The sequence below is a fragment of the Lissotriton vulgaris genome, chromosome 2_1 (genome assembly GCF_964263255.1).
Source record: "Lissotriton vulgaris chromosome 2_1, aLisVul1.2, whole genome shotgun sequence".
Classification (NCBI taxonomy): Eukaryota; Metazoa; Chordata; class Amphibia; order Caudata; family Salamandridae; genus Lissotriton; species Lissotriton vulgaris.
This window is the reverse complement of record NC_141687.1, coordinates 612,496,400-612,515,934: the sequence shown is the minus strand read 5'-3', so window position 1 is coordinate 612,515,934 and position 19,535 is coordinate 612,496,400.

Genomic DNA, 19,535 nt, shown 5'->3' with positions numbered 1-19,535 from the left:
TTGAAACAATTGAAGGGCCCCTTGGGAACAGGTTTACCTGTCGGGGCCCCATTCTGCTTCGGGGGTGGGGGAGGCTGAGAACCCTGCTGCGGATTCCCTTGGGTCCTACTTTGGGGGCCTTTTTGGAACCCTTTCTGTTTTCCCCCCTTGTCCCCCCCACTCTTCTGCTGGGGACCCGGCCCACTCTTGGCGGAATCTCCCACGGGACCCTTGTGGACCCTGGTGCCGAGCCAGCGGTCCGCCTCCTCAGCAAGCTTCCTCGGGTTGGACAGCTTGCTATCGATCAGGTGTTGGCGTAACTCAGGAAAACAGTGATCAGACAAGTGCTCCCATGCAATTAAATCAAAAAGACCTTGAAAATCATTAACTTTGTTACCTTTCACCCAACCATCCAGTGCTCTGCAAAAGTAAGTCACATACTCCACATACGTATTCCCAGGCCGCTTAGTACATCCCCTAAACTTCTGTCTATACATTTCAGGGGTAAGCCCGTACCTGTTTAATAAAGCTTCTTTCATGTGGGCATAGGATCTCTGATTCTCAACGGGCAAATCTAGCAAGGTATCTCTCCCTTCGCTAAGGAACCTTCCCCACAACCCCGCTCCCCAATCCTTGTCAGGGACCCGGTGGGAGGACATGGCTACCTCGTATGCCCTAAACCACTGTCCTATGTCATCCCCCTTAAAGAACTCCTTAACTACGTCCTTCGGGATGTGCACTCTTGACTCTACCTGCACTGGCGATGTGCTGCCACCAGAGGGAGGCCGATCCAAGTCTCTCTCCTTGAGACTTATCTCCCTCATTTTTATTTCGTAGTCCATCTGGTGCTTTCGCTCTTCCAGCGCCATTCTTTTGGTTTCAAGCTCCAGCTGGATTTTCATTTCTGCCAACTTCCTCTCGTGATTCCGGGTTTCCTTCCTGTCCGCCAGCTCCTCTGGCGACAGGCCTTTACCAAAGCTGTGCTCGCTGTCTTGCCTCTCGAGATCGATCAGATCCCCAAGTGCATTCTGTTCCGTCGTTGCATTCTGCTCGGCGAGGACGTCTTGCTCTTCCGGGGTCTTTCTGGACTCCACCCAGGCTTTCAGGGCCTTGTAGAGCTCCGGTTTGTTTTTGCAACCAGCGTGCGGAACCTTGAGTTTCCTACAGAAAAACTTCAGTTCCATCTTTGAGTATTTGTCCAGCTTTGCGGCATCCCACTCTATCTCCAACACCTCGGAGGTCGTGGACTCCGCTCCATCCAAGCTCTTTGTGCCCGGCATGGTTTCTGCGCTCGGAATCTTCTTTCGGCAAAATTCAAAAAATCAAAGTCTGTGGCTAGTAACTGGACCGTAATCCTTGTGTAGTGGTCAGAAGCTCAGGTATAACTATCGCAAGTGTAAATTCGAAATGCTCACCGCTGCGTCCAATGTAGGAAGGGGGAGGCTCTAGTTGGCGCAGTGCAACACTAGCGACAAGCAGGGACTCTCTCTTCCTCGTCAGGGCTGAGGGTTACCTTCCAGACAACCTCTGCTTACCCTCTAGGTAGTGTGGCTTAAGCAGTCGTAGGCTAATCTTTGGGGCACATAGGGTTAAACACTTGCAACAGTACACCTTTACAACCAACCCACCACACAACGAGACCAGACTGTATTCTGTAAAAATATATATCTTTATATAGATTTTAAGCAGGCTTGCGAATACAGTCAATATACTTTATGAAAACGGTTGCAGGTTACTCAATTCGGGTTACCACAGTTCTTATGCAGTTCTCTTGAGGCCCGTAGGCCGGTGTTACTCAAAGTTCTTGTGGAGCCGGCGGCTTCCAGGGGATCTGTCCCACGTCGCGTTGCCTTCCCGGGGTCGCTGATCGTTGCGGCTCTTCAGCCGAGCAGGTCACTGGTCATCCGGGGCAGCGGTGTTCTGTGGCGGCAGGGTCCTTTCCTCGTCGTCTGCTCCGACCCTGGAGGCGGCGGCTGTGCGGTGGTGGCAAGTGGCAGTACGGTCCCCAAGTGCAGGACGTACCCAGCCAAGTGCCGGTGCAGCTGTGGGCTCACAGCTGGGCTGTCGGGCAGGCTACCGACCTAGCGGATTCTCGTAGGGCAACTGTCCGTCTTTGCAGGTGAGTGGCTGCTCGTTATGCAGTCACCTCGAGAGCTCGGACCGGACGGGTCCTCCTTTGCTTTGCTCTCGGGCTCCCGGTGCAGTTGCGGTCACGGTGTTCGGGCCAGCGGCGGCTGGTCCTCACTTTGCTTCCGCTGTTGCTTTGGGCCCCGGTCACGGTGGTCGGGAGGATGTTGATGCCTTAGAGGAGATTCCTCCGTCAGTGCTGCGGCGATGGTCAGCACCCGCAGTCGCTTTCTTCCAAGGGGGGTAGCGTCCACTGGTCCTGGGACGCTGGTCAGGGGGCAAGTTCAGTTGCAAGCCCTTGGAGATCTCTTTAGCAGAGTTTGGCACAAGTAGAGCAAAAGTCCTTTCGTAGTCTTTTTGTCTTCCTCTCCTTCAGCAGCAAGGCACCAGACACAGGCAAGAGTCAGCACCCTTCCTTGTCTCTCACGGTCCTTCTCGTAGGGCAGAGTCCTTCTGTGGCCCAAACCGGATCTAATCTTCAAGGAGCAGGGCTCCTTCTTTTATAGGCCAATTCTTTTGTTCTCGCAGGCCGGGGGGGCCTTTGCATAGCCACTCTTAGTTCTGGAGTACCCCCGCGGGTGTACTCCGGCTTCTGCTTTCAGTGTGAGGGGCAGGCGCATCAGACGCCCCACAGGAGGTGGAGCCAGCATTGTCCGGACAGGGGTGGCCAGAGTACCTTGTTGATGGGGGCTTCGTCCTTCCTGGGCCAGGTGCCGGCAGAGTCATCCGCCGCTCCCCAGGAGGGTGGAGCCAGCATTGTGGTGGTCGAGCACAGTGACAGTTTGAGTCAAGAGGCACTCCTACCTCCCACTAAGGTGTAATCTGCGCATTCACCACCTGTCATCCCTCCAGCCCTGTCACTCACACATCCCAGACAGTCAGATACACATACCAGCAGAGGCGGCTGAAATGGTTAAGCAAGCAAAGGCTAACTTTCTAAAAGTAGCATTTGCAAACCCAGGATATTAAAATAAACTTGACTACAAGGAATATCTTATCATCCTGAGTTCAGGCATACTAAACATGACTCGCTACCATGCTCCTTGAGCCTGCGGGGATTATAGGGTGTAATAATCCTCGCAGCTCAGTCTGGCCTAATGGAGCAGGTAGCCTTCAATAGTGAAATACGGTCTTCGTTGTAAGTCACTACTAGGACATGCCACGCACATCAGGGCTTGTCCTACCTTGCACCTACAACGCACCCTGCCCGCAGGCCTACCATAGGGGTGACTAATATGTAGTCAAGGGAAGGGTCGGTGCTGGCAAGTGGGGACACTTGCCCAGCTAGCGTGACAGTACGAGACCGCACGCGGGTTCTGCGGTCGCAGTTCCCAGACACATCTTTACGGCTGCTTCGGTGGGTGGCGCAACCAGCGCTGCAGGCCCACCAGCAGTATTGGCATCTACAAGCCCCGGCACTCTCTCGTGCGCTTTACTAGGGACTAACAGTAAATCCAATGCACCAATCAGGGATACCAATCGTATGTACAATTTACAGTAGGGAGCACTTGCACTGCGGCACGGATCAGCCGTGGCGCAGTGCCCTGAGTATCGGAAAACCAGCAAAACATCGGAGGCACATCAGCAAAAAGTGGAAGGGAGACTCACGCCAAGGTGCCAGGTCTAACAAAACCTAAAGGTAAAATTTAATGTGTACACAATGAGGAGCACGATTATTAGTCTAGCTCCAGTGATGAAGAGGTGCAAACACAATCTTTTAGAAAGAAACAAATTGTAGTGAATATTACTGACCATTCTTTGTCCAAACCTATGTGCCAAGTCTCATTAGGGGGAATTTCAATTCAACTTGTTGCTGACTCTGGGTCCCCGTACACCATTATTTCTCAAGAGGTATGGGAGAGGCACTTCACAAGTAACATTGGATGTTGGTTGGAACCTAATAACATTTCTTCTGAGAGTTACACAGGTGAAAAAATTGATCTTTTAGGTTTCAGAGTTTTGGTTTTCCATTTCAAAGATAGACATTGTACTGGCAAATTGTACATCGCTAAAGAAGGGCCATCAGTATTAGGATGTAAAGATCAAAAAAGGTTTAAACATTATCCTTGATCCTACAAGCAAGTAGCGAGTACTCGTTTCATGTGACAGTGAGGATACCAAGAAGTGGGTATTACAAGAGTTCCCCACTGTTTTTGCAGGTAACATGGGTAAATTGCAGGGATTCACTCATCAAATACTATTGAAACAAGGAGCTATTCCCAAGGTACATAAAGCACATAATATTCCCTTTATTGTTTGGGATGAGGTCAAGGCTGAGTTAGAAAGTTTATTGAACGACAAAGGTATTTAACTTGTGGAGGCATCAGAGTAGGTTTTGCCCGCAAGTCCAATGGAAAGGCCCGCTTATGTGTGGACTTGAAGTATTTAAATAACAACATCCTGGTAGATCAATTTCCCCAACCCAGAATTGATGAAATGCTGTCTTTGACTAGGAATGCTAGGTGGTTCTCCACCCTTGATTTATCGGCAGCATATCATCAAGTAGTTTTAGATACTGATAGTAGACATTTAACTACATTTTGCACACCCTTTGGATGCTATAGGTTTAAATGTATGCCGTTTGGACTGGCATCTACTGCGGCAGTATTTCAAAGGTTAATGACACAGTTACTCAGTCATATTCCTGATGTTGTCTTCTTTCAGGATGACATCTTAATCATGGAAAAGAACAAATCTCACCATGATACTATTCTCAAGGACGTTCTCATGATTTTAAGAAACAATGGATTGGCGGCTGAAGGTAGCAAGTGCAAATTTGCTGAAAAATGTGTCACTTATTTGGGACATGAAATTTGTGATGGCGGTATCAAACCGAAAGCAAAACTGGTTGATGCCATAATGCTCCTGCACCTAAATCTAAGGACAAACTTAGCTCTTTCCTGGGCTTAGCCAAACTTTATTCTAAATTTCTCAATCATTTTTCTCGAAAAACTTACGAGATACGTCAATTAATGAAGAACAAAAATGCTTTTGTGTGATGCGTGTCAGAATGCTTTTAAAGATTTTAAGATGGTGATGGCTAATGCTCCTATGTTACAAGGATTTGATCCGAAAGCTGAATCTTTTGTAACAACTGATGCCAGTGGTACAGGTTTGGGTGGAGTGTTGTCACAAGTGACAGAGCATGGCAAGGAAGTGGTTGTGGCTTTTGCCTAGTGCTCTTCATCCCCAACGGAGAAGTACTCCGTGATTGAGCGAGAAACATTAGCTTGCGTATGGGCCATGGATATTTTTCGGAAGTTCATTTGGGGGGAAAAGTTTGTCCTCCGATTTGATCATAGACCCTTAACCAAAATATTCACCACAGAAGGTTTATGCAGGGCCTTGGCTAGAATTGCTAGATTGTCTATGAGGCTCCAAGATTTTGTTTATGGTGTGCAGTGTGTTTCTGGCACCAAGAACATCATTGCGGATTTATCCTAGCAGACTATCTCTACCCATGAAAGAAATGGATCCGGATCCATGGAATGATTATTGTGTTGCTAGCATTTTCTCAGATTCTTGTGGTTTGCAAATGGATGAATGGTATCAGGAATCCATAAAAGATGATACCTTATGTGCAGTGATGGATAAAGTCATCAAAGGATTGCCTATTGAGTGCAAGAGTAATCCAGAGCTCAGGGCCTTCTGGGAAGTAAGGGATGAATTAAGTTTAGATGGCGAGTTTGTTTGCAGAGGTGAGAAAATTATCCCTCCCGAAGGTACACAACGAAACATTATTTGCATTGGACATGAAGGACATCCAGGTGTGCCCAGAACCAAAAAGAACATTAAAGCATTGTATTTGTGGCCTAGAGTAGATTTGGAGATCAACAGATTTGTGCCTGAGTGTGTCAGTTTGGAGTGTTCTGACAAAATTCAGAAAACATTCAATCCTCTGATGTCTTCTCCAGGTTGTCCAACATTACCATGGGAAGATCTTGCCCTGGATAATATGGGACCTATGATTTGGCAGGATGGTTGTACTAAGTTTGTGTTGGTGTTAGTGGACTTATTGTCTAGATGGATTAAAGTGGAAGTGGTTGAGGAAATTGATACGTCTTCAGTTATTACATTTCTTGAGAAGTATTACATTAGGGAGGGCTTTCCTGCTTCCATCCTTACAGTCAATTGTGTGCAATTTAAATCAGACTTTATGAAGAAATTTATGGATTTTACTGGCATTAAGCAAAGGTTTACAGCTTTGTACCATCCAAGAGGAAACTCTGTGGTGGAAAGAGTCAACAGAGTTATCAAAGGAGTATTAAAATTTGCTAACAAAAGAAATAATAATTTAAATGATGAGTTGGGCAAGTTGATTAGGTTTTACAGAATTACTGAACATGACACAGTTGGTGAATTGCAAAGTTAATCCTGGATGGATTGGAAGGAGTAGAAAGTATGAGTGGGTTAGTAATCAAGTTAGAAAGTGTATTGCTAAATCTCAAAGTAAAAGTAACGTTTATTTTGACGCAAACCATGGCACTAAAGAGTTGCATTTGGAAATTGGACAACTTGTCAGAGTAAAAAGTGGGAAAAAAGTTGGGAAATTACATGATCAATTTTTGGAACCCAGAACTGTCACTAAGGTCATGCGGAACACTGTGATGTTGGATGATGGTAGTGTTCATTATTTGAATTGTATTGCTTTAGCACGACAACACATTTCTTTGTCTACCAAGAGTGTCAAAGGAAAGGGAAGAGGTAGTTATTGGTAGATGGATTCTGTTTCCACCGGGTCCTCTTCTTTACCTGCTATGGAGACAAATTCGGTATTAAACGTAGGTGATGGTGATCCTGAACCACTTTTGGATGATGTTTGTGAGTATGAGGAGCAAAACACAACATCATCCACTGGTGATTTTGAATTACCTTGGAATAATGAAATAGCAGAAAAATCTAGTAGATAAGGTAGACGCATCAAGACTACTAAGACTTTACAAGACTATGGGGTCCATTAGGATGTCGGGCGGTGGCACCACCGCGGTGTTGGCGGGTCGGAAAAAAGCCCTTTTCCGCCCGCGAGCAGCGGTACTCACGTCTGCCATATTAGTATAGCAAAACATAGGTCATTTACCAACCGCTGCGGAGCGATGCGCACCACCATCAAAGTGCGCCCGCCACCGTGGCCATAGGAGCCAATGGAGACTCACCGCCGTGCAGAATGACGTCCACCCCGCTCCACAAATTAGGATAGCCCAAACAGGCAGACGCACCACAGCGGAGACACCGCCCAACCAGACACAGCGGAAACTCAGCAGCGGAGCGCAAGAGCAGAGACCCGGTCCTCTCCACCCGGTCATGAACGCCATCGACTCAGATCTACATATGCATCCGGTCATGTACCTGCTACAGCACTACCATCAAATGGGCCGCCGCGGATGCTGCCGCAGGTACGCAAATACACAAATACAACAAACAACACACGGGCTGACACAGGGTCCAATTCCACCACAGACACCCTTCTGGGCGTCACAACACATCCACAAGGGCACCCACACATTACCCACCTACCAACATGTCACCCTTCTGCATCCGGGACACACATCGGCCGCGAACTAGCAGCAACGTCCCGCCACGATCAACACATGTGCACAATGCAGGAGGCAGGGCCACTACAAGGCATGGGTAGGGCACAAAGACCCCAGCGACACACCACCCCCAAACACACATCAACACACCCCATCAAGTCACAGGCCAGGTGCCCATCCTGTGCACCCCCATGCACACCAACAAGCAACAAGCACAGCAACAAGCAAGCACAATACACACCCTGCACCACACATCAAACAACTAGGGAGACAGCCACTGCAGGAGTGTCTGACAAGGAACACACAACACCAGTGCCTCACACACTGAAGGCTGCCAATACTTCTCAGCACATACACACACAAACAAACACACACCCTGGGTGTATCCACAAACAGAACAAACACACAGGGAAACCTGAACAGATGCCTGCACAAAAACTACACACAAACACCACAGGAACACACACAGAACCCCAACAGAAACAGACATACCCTGTCAGCCAAACTGTGGAAAGGCAATGGGAGCACAAACACAACATGAGTGCACAACATCATCACTCAAGAACAAAACACACACACAACATACCACAAATCACACAAGAAGTGCAGCTGCACAGACCTACACTGCCACATCAAACCAACCACAGATGCCCATGAAAGCACAAATCATCAAATACCACAGGACATCAGGGGATGCACATCAGGCAATGTCAAGCCCACATACACACAGCACTGTATGCACAACAAGCAGTGTGTGCACACCAAGCACAACAGCTACACACAGACATGACTGGCACAACCTCAACACACACACCACAAATCAGCACAGCACAAAAACAACAGCACACCCAGGAAGTAAAGCAATACCACAGCCAACACACAGACATCCAACACAACAAAAACAACAGGGTGCACCACTCTGGGATACAAGAGCAGAACCACCTACACCAGAGCACTGGGCAGCACACACAGCCCAAGTGCACATGGGCAATCCGCACTGATAAATAGCTCAAAAACACCAAACATAAACCATTGGGGCAATGTCCAGAGTGCAACATCACTCGTGGCCCAAGAACTGCACCCCAAGGCACAGTCTCACAAATGAAGTACTTGGGAGGCACATACACATGTAAAGAAAGGGGACAGCTGACATCAAAGTCAACCGACTTGCATGTCAGTAGTCGACATGTAAGGGGTGTACCATACACAACTAGAGGGAGTGCAGACCCACAATGGCTAGGCACAAGTGGCACACATAGGGGATGGAATCACACCACACACACCATGCCATACATGAGGAGAAAAGGCACCGTGTGCCTGCAATGCATGAGAAACACAAACACAATGCCAGTGAGGAGCAGCAGGGCCATACAGTCTAACCAAACACACTCAAGACACAATGATGATCAAACAAACACAACACTGATGTGCATGTTACACACTTTGCACACTCATAAGTGACCAAAACAACAAGGAGGAGTCACACAGAACTGGATGGACACACCAGCACACTGCACAGTGCACAACAGACAACTCACAGATGTGCATACAATCATTTACACAGGGCAGGACAATCCAAACAACAGGCACACTACTCCTGGCTGACACATGTGTGTCTTTCACACTACAGGGGCACACGAACACCCACACCCACTACAAAGTCACACCATTCACACTGCACACCTCCTCACCACCCAAGAGCACACATCTCATGTAGGCCAGGGGACCAGGACTAAGGGCCAACACAAAATGAACATATACATACACAGCTGGGCACATATACAGGAATAACACACATACATCATGACATTGACCACCCTGCATGCAACCCTGTGCACAGCATCACACCCTGTGCTGGCAGTGTACCCCAACCTGACATGGCAACAACGTAGCCAACAATAGCAAGCCACTAAAAAGAGAACTGCATGACAGGTAAAAGAGCCAACACAGATAACACAAGTATCAGTGTTTGAATGGACTGAAGACCCTGTCACTCCTGTTTAAAAATGTGATGCGGGCAAAGAGCTTGGCAATGTAGAAGTGACACATAGAGAATGGGGCACAGACCAAAAGAACTTTAATCAGCAAGGGCACTGACAAAACAAACAACAGGAGTAACTGTCTTTATTCACATATTGCACAGATGTGACAGTAGAACCACAGTGGACAAGAGCAAGGCACAAAATACTGACCATATGCAAGATAATCTGCACAGGCAAACTACAAACAGGAAGGCCAGTGGGCATGGCAGGTGGTACAGCAAGTACATAAGAGGCTGCACAGGGGAGACTCCAACACAGCAGAGCAATAGGGCCAGTGTCCATCGCACAGGTGAGAGTACAACACAGCAGAGCAACAAGGCCAGTGTCTATGGCACAGGTGAGAGTACTACACAGTAGAGCAACATGGCCAGTGTCCAGGGCAGGTGGCACAGCAAGTACACGAGAGGCTGCACAGGGGAGACTCCAGCACAGCAGAGCAATAGGGCCAGTGTCCATGGCACAGGTGAGAGTACAGGAAAAGAGCGTGACCCTGAAATTGGGTGACGTCCCCTAGTCACAGCTAGGTCCCACTAAATGGGTTGTAGAGTTTCGTTTCTGTTTAGAAATGCAAATCTTTCAAAAACAAATCCAAAGTTTTCATATTCCAAGTTTCTTTATTCCTTATCTTTGTTTCATTATTTCATCTTCAAATCAATTCGAAAAAAACAACAATCAATGGCTTCCAGCCTTATATCCAAAGTTTCATTGTCCAATGCATTTCGGCCAATGAATAGCCTTCATCAGGGACAGAATTCTTACAGAAAACGCACAGTGAATGCTACTCCCCCTTTTTCTCTTCTCCAAATGTTCAGCATCCCATCAAAGCCCTGCGGTTTAATTCGAATTCGAATCTAAATTGTGTTACTCTTCCTGCTTTGCCCACAACTATGTGGGCAAAGCAGGAAGAATTCGAATTCGAATTCGAATCTAAATTGTGTTACTCTTCCTGCTTTGCCCACAACTATGTGGGCAAAGCAGGAAGAGTAACACAATTTAGATTCGAATTTGAATTAAACCGCAGGGCTTTGATGGGATGCTGAACATTTGGAGAAGAGAAAAGGGGGAGTAGCATTCACTGTGCGTTTTCTGTAAGAATTCTGTCCCTGATGAAGGCTATTCATTGGCCGAAATGCATTGGACAATGAAACTTTGGATATAAGGCTGGAAGCCATTGATTGTTGTTTTTTTCGAATTGATTTGAAGATGAAATAATAAAACAAAGATAAGGAATAAAGAAACTTGGAATATGAAAACTTTGGATTTGTTTTTGAAAGATTTGCCTTTCTAAACAGAAACGAAACTCTACAACCCATTTAGTGGGACCTAGCTGTGACTAGGGGACGTCACTCAATTTCAGGGTCAGGCTCTTTTCCTATACTCCAGTACTCCTTGACGGAGAGTACACCCTAGAGCACGCAACAGCTGATGAACTCAAGTAAATCATAGTGTGCAAGCGTTACATAACATTTTCGACAGGTGAGAGTACAGCACAGCAGAGCAACAGGGCCAGTGTCCATGGCACAGGTGAGACTCCAACACAGCAGAGCAACAGGGCCAGTGTCCCTGGCACAGGGGAGAGTCCAACACAGCAGAGCAACAGGGCCGGTGTTCATGGCACAGGTGAGAGTACAACACAGCAGAGCAACAGGGTCATTGTCCATGGCACAGGGGAGAGTCCAAAACAGCAGCAGAGCAACAGGGCCAGTGTCATGGGACAGGGGAGAATCCAACACAGCAGAGCAACAGGGCAAGTGTCCATGGCACAGGTGAGAGCCCAACACAGCAGAGCAACAGGGCCAGTGTCCATGGCAGGTGTCACAGCCAGTATATGAGAGGCTGCACAGGCGAGAGTCCAACACAGCAGAGCAACAAGGCCAGTGTCTATGGCACAGGTGAGAGTACTACACAGTAGAGCAACATGGCCAGTGTCCAGGGCAGGTGGCACAGCAAGTACACGAGAGGCTGCACAGGGGAGACTCCAGCACAGCAGAGCAATAGGGCCAGTGTCCATGCCACAGGTGAGAGTACAGGAAAAGAGCGTGACCCTGAAATTGGGTGACGTCCCCTAGTCACAGCTAGGTCCCACTAAATGGGTTGTAGAGTTTCGTTTCTGTTTAGAAATGCAAATCTTTCAAAAACAAATCCAAAGTTTTCATATTCCAAGTTTCTTTATTCCTTATCTTTGTTTCATTATTTCATCTTCAAATCAATTCGAAAAAAACAACAATCAATGGCTTCCAGCCTTATATCCAAAGTTTCATTGTCCAATGCATTTCGGCCAATGAATAGCCTTCATCAGGGACAGAATTCTTACAGAAAACGCACAGTGAATGCTACTCCCCCTTTTTCTCTTCTCCAAATGTTCAGCATCCCATCAAAGCCCTGCGGTTTAATTCGAATTCGAATCTAAATTGTGTTACTCTTCCTGCTTTGCCCACAACTATGTGGGCAAAGCAGGAAGAATTCGAATTCGAATTCGAATCTAAATTGTGTTACTCTTCCTGCTTTGCCCACAACTATGTGGGCAAAGCAGGAAGAATTCGAATTCGAATTCGAATCTAAATTGTGTTACTCTTCCTGCTTTGCCCACAACTATGTGGGCAAAGCAGGAAGAGTAACACAATTTAGATTCGAATTCGAATTAAACCGCAGGGCTTTGATGGGATGCTGAACATTTGGAGAAGAGAAAAGGGGGAGTAGCATTCACTGTGCGTTTTCTGTAAGAATTCTGTCCCTGATGAAGGCTATTCATTGGCCGAAATGCATTGGACAATGAAACTTTGGATATAAGGCTGGAAGCCATTGATTGTTGTTTTTTCGAATTGATTTGAAGATGAAATAATGAAAGAAAGATAAGGAATAAAGAAACTTGCAATATGAAAACTTTGGATTTGTTTTTGAAAGATTTGCCTTTCTAAACAGAAACGAAACTCTACAACCCATTTAGTGGGACCTAGCTGTGACTAGGGGACGTCACTCAATTTCAGGGTCAGGCTCTTTTCCTATACTCCAGTACTCCTTGACGGAGAGTACACCCTAGAGCACGCAACAGCTGATGAACTCAAGTAAATCATAGTGTGCAAGCGTTACATAACATTTTCGACAGGTGAGAGTACAGCACAGCAGAGCAACAGGGCCAGTGTCCATGGCACAGGTGAGACTCCAACACAGCAGAGCAACAGGGCCAGTGTCCCTGGCACAGGGGAGAGTCCAACACAGCAGAGCAACAGGGCTGGTGTTCATGGCACAGGTGAGAGTACAACACAGCAGAGCAACAGGGTCATTGTCCATGGCACAGGGGAGAGTCCAAAACAGCAGCAGAGCAACAGGGCCAGTGTCATGGCACAGGGGAGAATCCAACACAGCAGACCAACAGGGCCAGTGTCCATGGCACAGGTGAGAGCCCAACACAGCAGAGCAACAGGGCCAGTGTCCATGGCAGGTGGCACAGCAAGTATATGAGAGGCTGCACAGGCGAGAGTCCAACACAGCAGAGCAACAGGGCAGGGTGTCCATAGCAGGTGGCACAGCAAGTACATGAGAGGCTGCACAGGGGAGAGTCCAGCACAGCAGTGCACCAGGGCCAGTGTCCATGGCACAGGGGAGAGACCAACACAGCAGAGCAACAGGGCCAGTGTCCATGGCAGGTGGCACAGCAAGTACATGAGAGGCTGCCCAGGGGAGAGCCCAACACAGCAGAGCAATGGGGCCAGTGTCCATGGCACAGGGGAGAGTCAAACACAGCAGAGCAACAGGGCCAGTGTCCATGGCACAGGTGAGAGTACAACACAGCAGAGCAACAGGGCCAGTGTCCATGGTACAGGGGAGAGTACAACACAGCAGACCAACAGGGCCAGTGTCCATGGCACAGGGGAGAGTACAACACAACAGAGCACCAGGGCCAGTGTCCATGGCACAGGGGAGAGTACAACATTGCAGAACAACAGGGCCAGTGTCCATGGCACAGGTGAGAGTACAACACAGCAGTGAATGTTAATATCAGTGGCCAGGGAGAAATGCAGATTCAGGACATGAGAAGCTGCACAGTGACCAACAAGACACCCAGGTGGCAAACAATGGGCAGGACTAGCACACCTGTATGCGAAACAGGTATATGAGGGGAACTGCCACTCACATTTGGCTGTCAGGCGGACTTGGAGTCTGCTGTGTGTCGGGGACAGCAGGAACACTTGAGTGGGGAGACAGCGGCACAGGTGATGTAGGGCTATCTGTTGTCTGTGAAGCTGGAGGGCTGTTTGGACCAGGTGGCATAGTAGCATGTGGAGGTGGAGTCATGCAGAACTGTGACACAGTGTGGGTGGGAGAGGATGGAGGGGTGCCCTTCCACTTTTTGGGAATACGAAATGGCTTCCCTGTCTTGGGGTTAATGGGAACTGGTGATGACACAACAGGCACACACACCAACTGTCCCGCATCAGGTGCAGACACTGGCACTACCTCTGGTGATGTGCTGGATCCTGTGGAACGCTTTGTCTGGCTACGCCTCTGGACCACCTTCCCCTGTTTGCCAGGTGTCCCACCTACAGTGCCCTCCTTTGCCTGTTTGTCAGGGGTGGCCCCTAAAGTGCCATCCTTTGCCTGTTTGCCAGGTGTGCCACCTACAGTGCCCTCCTTTGCTCCTTTGCCAGGGGTGGTCCCTACAGTGTCCTCCTTTGCCTCTTTGCCAGGGTTGGCCCCTACGCTGCAATCCTCCACTTGCTTCACTGGGCTTGGAATTGGAGTTGATGTGGTGGGGGGATGTGGCCCTTTGCCCTTCCTAGGTGTACCCTTGCTATACAACACATCCTCAGTGGGCACAGACACTGCACACCTAGCTCTGCTTGAAGTATTAGGGACAGAAGAGTCATTTGATGGTGATGCCTCTGAGACATGTGAGCCTGATGTCAGCCTCATTGCTTTTTCGGCCTTGCTCTTCCCTGACGGGCTCTGGCCCTTGCATTCTGGGGTGGCTCTGCTCTTCTGTGGGGATGGTGTCTGTGGACAAAACCACTTGGCTTGTGTCTGCTGTGTGCTCCTTGTGCTGTATCGTGTCTGTGACGCATGCGAACCGTGGTCACTGTCATCTAATGTGGCCACTGACTGATGGGTGGACAAAGGCACCTGAGCAGGAATGGGAGCATGTGCTTTTGAAGGACAGATGTCACAGCGGATGACAAAGCTTGGACTGTACGGTGTAGCCCACCCACGTCATAGTGTATGCCCTCCATGTAGGCAACCACCTGGCCTAATTTCTTGTCATGGTCACTGAAGGCATTGAGCAGGGCGGTCTGGCCCACACATAGCTGGCGCAGGAGCTCAACGGACTCAGCACTGAGGGCAGCAGGGGGGACAGATGCAGGCTCAGCGGTGCCAGGTGTGAATGTAACTCGTCCCCTCTTACTGACACGGACACGGGCAGCACCAGATGAAGTGGATGGGAGGCGTGGCACTGGTCGCTGTGTGGTAGATGATGTTGCAGACTCCCCATCCCTAGTGCCTGCCAACATGGATACTTGTGGTAAGGTCCAGTAACACAAGGTTAAATATTATTTGGTCTAAAGAATAAATCGCTAGGGGAGCAAGCTTCATTTTTTTTTTTTTTTTGGTGAGAGATAATTTATTTGTCAATTAGAAGGGGCGCACCCTTTTCATGGACACACACACACACACACACAAATATTTGCACTAGATATAATTTGAATGCTTATTTCCCAAATGTATATTTTTAAAGCACCTGTTTTATCAACAATTTCTACTTTACAGCAGCCTGCCTTATACCACGTAATACAGTTGTAAAATAATGACATTCACAGTGCTTTTGGTTACACCCTAGGACCTCAAGGTCGCATAAATAAACAAGTAACTATTCCTCACAGCACCAATCAGGATCTAAATATGTGATTCTCTGGTCCCTCACACAGGCATCTATAGTGATCTCATTAGCCAACGGATGTTTCATTAGGTAAAAGAGTATATTTTTCTTTGATTAGTTCAACTTGCATTCATTTTTCGTTTCTGTTGTGTTATTTAAAATGCATTTATATTTGTCTTCTTTTTAGCCAAACCTTTGACCCAGTCTCCACATTTACTGACCCTGCTCCATGCCACTCTGTAGTACAGTTCACCCACTCTTTTTGTGCACTTTAAAGGTTGCACGTTAATGAAAACAGCCTGGCTATGCGCCTGTAGTGTCTCCAGGCTACCCCATCGATGTAGCCCTCACTTTTCCCATATGTAATAGAATTCCATCTCATTCAACAGTAAACAAGAGTATATACATTCCATGCTGTCTATTCTTTTGCAGTAGCTATACAATTTCTGAAGGATATTTGAAGCCACAATACATCTTGACTCTTCATCTTAAATGGGCTATTTTGGTAAGAAGACGTGCCTCTATGTATTCGCAAATGTACTGGTTAGGAGATTCCGCCAAATTAAGTATGCTCCAGTTGCCATCGAATCGATATGTTTTGCACACTAGCCAGCACAAACTGCAGATTGTAGAATACATGAAATATTTTGTATATAAATGTAAATATGTGTATATAGAATTGTCTTTTGGATATAATTGTACAGATTGTTCACTAATATGACTTTTCTCAAGCATACCCTATGTGTATATGGTGACTTTTTAAATGGTTATGGTTTTCACAAAGTGCAAGTACAAACTATTTTAATTGTTGTTGTTTTTTGTAAATACCTCTTGCTGTTATCTTGACTGACATTCCTAGTAGACACCCTGATTATAACTAATGAAATCATTATTGGATATTTTATAGTGCAATAGACGGCTACCTGATGAAGGCGTGTATGCCGAAACGCGCGTTGTAGACATCTGCCGCACTGCCTGAATCAACGCTCCGTCCGTTATTGGATTTGTATATATTGATTGCTACTATCTGCTTTATAAAACCATTGAATGTGAATCCTAAATTGTTTACTTGATGAAAAACAACATAGAACATGAAATGTTATACCTCAAAATAAATTAATGAATACATCACTATATCTTTCTCCAGTGTCCATATTCCAGTGTCCATATTGTGGAGAAGTGTGGCTCACTGGTTAGAGCAGGCAGACCCTGAAGCAGAGGTCAGACCCGGGACCAGGGTTCGATTCCCGACGCGGCAGGGTGTTGAGCTCAAAATGTCCACGGACTCGATAATTCTCGCTTCGGTGCCTGACCTAATCATGGGTTCACACTCTGCAACTCTGGGCATTAAGCTTGCTTAATCTCCACAACGGCCCCCCCGCGGCGGGATGCCTGGCTTTCACCTTGGGGATGCCCTGTAGGGGCTATCTCACAGGGAAAAACCAGGACGGGTTCCCAAGGCAAGCGCGGAGATACCCCTTCGGGGGTCGATTCTGGCGCTATATAAGAAATATAATAATAATAATAATAGGGTGTCCCCTGTTTTTTTAAGACAACTATTTAGTTCACTAGCAAGTTGGTATTTGTGTTATAGATATTACGGTAGATATCCTGTTCTAGCTATAACTTTTCTTACTTTAGTGTCTCCAGGCTACCTTCATTTGCAAACAAGTTTTTTTTAGAGAGGGGTAGTTTGGGGTCAGGAGACCTGTTTTTTTTGCCCACATTTGTGTCAAGTAGGAGAAGACATGTTACGTATGGTTCCCCCAGTACTCTTCTACCCTTGTCTAGTAGTTGAAAGCAGAGGGAGATGATGTGGATGGGCTATACATAACAAACTTATAGATGGATTACAGTGAATAACGGGAATGTTTTTCATCTTGGAATTCTGGTGACATCCTAGACAACTCATTCTTCACTCTCTATTTGATTTTTTTTGTTTGAATATATTTTATTGGTTTTTCTATCTTTTTCGGCACATACAATCAGCACTTATAGGTATGTTAGGCAAATGGTCAAAAATAAGCATTTCGCACAGTCCACATTGTAATGCAGTAACAGTTTAAAGCAAGAACAGTTCAGCATGGTACCACTAATGTGTCGCGCTGTTCTTTCATGCAAGTTGGCAGCTCGGTGTGTATGGACATGTAAGTCGTGTTAAGCACAACGACGCTCAGTACCGGTTGTGGTGCAGGTCAGGACCCAAGAATGCGTTGTGGCGCACGGCGGCATGTTCTCATTAGGGCACATATGTGTCTGGCCCTCTCTGACGTCTGATGTGCGATGTATCGTGTTATATTTCCGTGCTTTAGGAGTGCTGAATGCCAGAGAAGTAGTAATAACCAACACAATACAACCAAACCTAAAACAGTCGTGCCAGCGGTGAAAGTACCCTGGCTTCGTAACGTAACTGTAACAGAAACGGGGGAGTGATACAAAACAGGGGAAGAGTGGGAGAAAGGTAGAGATAAGCCTTTGCAGTGCCACCTGTAGGCGGAAGGAATTAGGGTAGAGAATATGGGTCACGAGGTAAGTGTGATGAGGGTGTGGTGCCTATGAAGCTTGAGGGGGTGTCGACACGTAGTCGCGGGGGCGAGCGCCCCAAGCCGTGGTGAGGGAGTTGTGCAGTGGCCGTCATGTGTGGCGGGAGGGTGAGCTCTTTCCCAGAGGTGGGGGAGGTGACATTGCTGTGTCTATCTTTTGTCTGAGCATCTGTAGTAGGGGCATGTTGGGTTTGTGGGAGTCAGTGCATCCTGCCCCCGCTGCATCATCGCGTCATAGAGCCGAGTGTTGCATTCCGCATCCTATCATGAATGGGAGAGGGGGGTGGAGTGTGTGCGGGGTTGTCTATCCCATATCATGCCTATAGCTGGCCTAGGGAGGAGCTCCGGTTCAAGTGATCCCCTGTTCCGTGCTCGCTTGGTGGAAGGATGTCAGGATATTATCCCAGAGTTGGGCGATAGGGAACTTTCTCAGCCCCGCCGTCTCCTCTCGACGTAACGTCATGCTTTGCGCTTTTGCCCAATTGGTGAAAGAAGCATACCAATACTTAACATGTGGAGGTCCGCTCTTCTTCCAGCGCCTGGTAAGTAGGCGCTTGGCCGTGCCAAGGCCCAGATCCCAGAACCTGGATGGCACTTTGTTTAGTTTGGTTCTTTTATATAGCCCCAGAATGCAGGCTTCCCATGTGTGTGGTACCTCCTCTTCTGTACTGTATGTCAGTAGGGTTCTGATTGTGGTCCAGTACGACCGAACGTCGGGGCATGCCAGGAGCATGTGCAGTAGGTCTGTCCCGATCAGGGAGCATCTCGGGCATCCGGCTGTGTTAATCGAGAAGTATTTGTTAATCTTATCAGGTGACAGGTACGCACGGTGTAAAATATAGAACTGTATTATCTTGAAACGGGAGCTGCGTGGAACATTGACAGGGCTAGCCAGCACCATCGCCCATTCCTTGTCCGTCCAGACCCTCCCCCTATCCGTTGCCCATTTGGTTCGTAGTTGCAGGGTATGGTGTTGCGTGTGTTCTAGGAGGGCCTGCGCCAGCCAATGTATCACGTGGGATCCATTACCCATGACATGTAGATATTGCATGAGGTGGTACATTTGTGGCACCTCAGACATGTCTCCCCAGTTGTCTGCTAGCTTACATATTAAAGACGCATGCAGAAGAAACTGCCCAGCTGATAGGCCTGTGCTCTCAGCCAGCTCTTCAAAAGGGAGCAAGGCTCCATCCGCGTAGAGATCTCCCAATGTCTCCACTCCAGCCCGTGTCCAGCTCTCTAGTGTGGCTGCTGTTAACGCTCCACCCACCCCGGGAGTGCCCAGCAAGGGGAGCACCGGGGCGTAGGGCTTCACCTCTCGGGTTAGTTTCAGGCTGCGCAGGAAGCACTTGCGTGCCACCGCTAGATGTATCTGCGTGGGGCAGGGGACTCTGGTCAGTGGATGAAACAGTGTGTGGATTTGTGTATGGGTCCAGGTGGT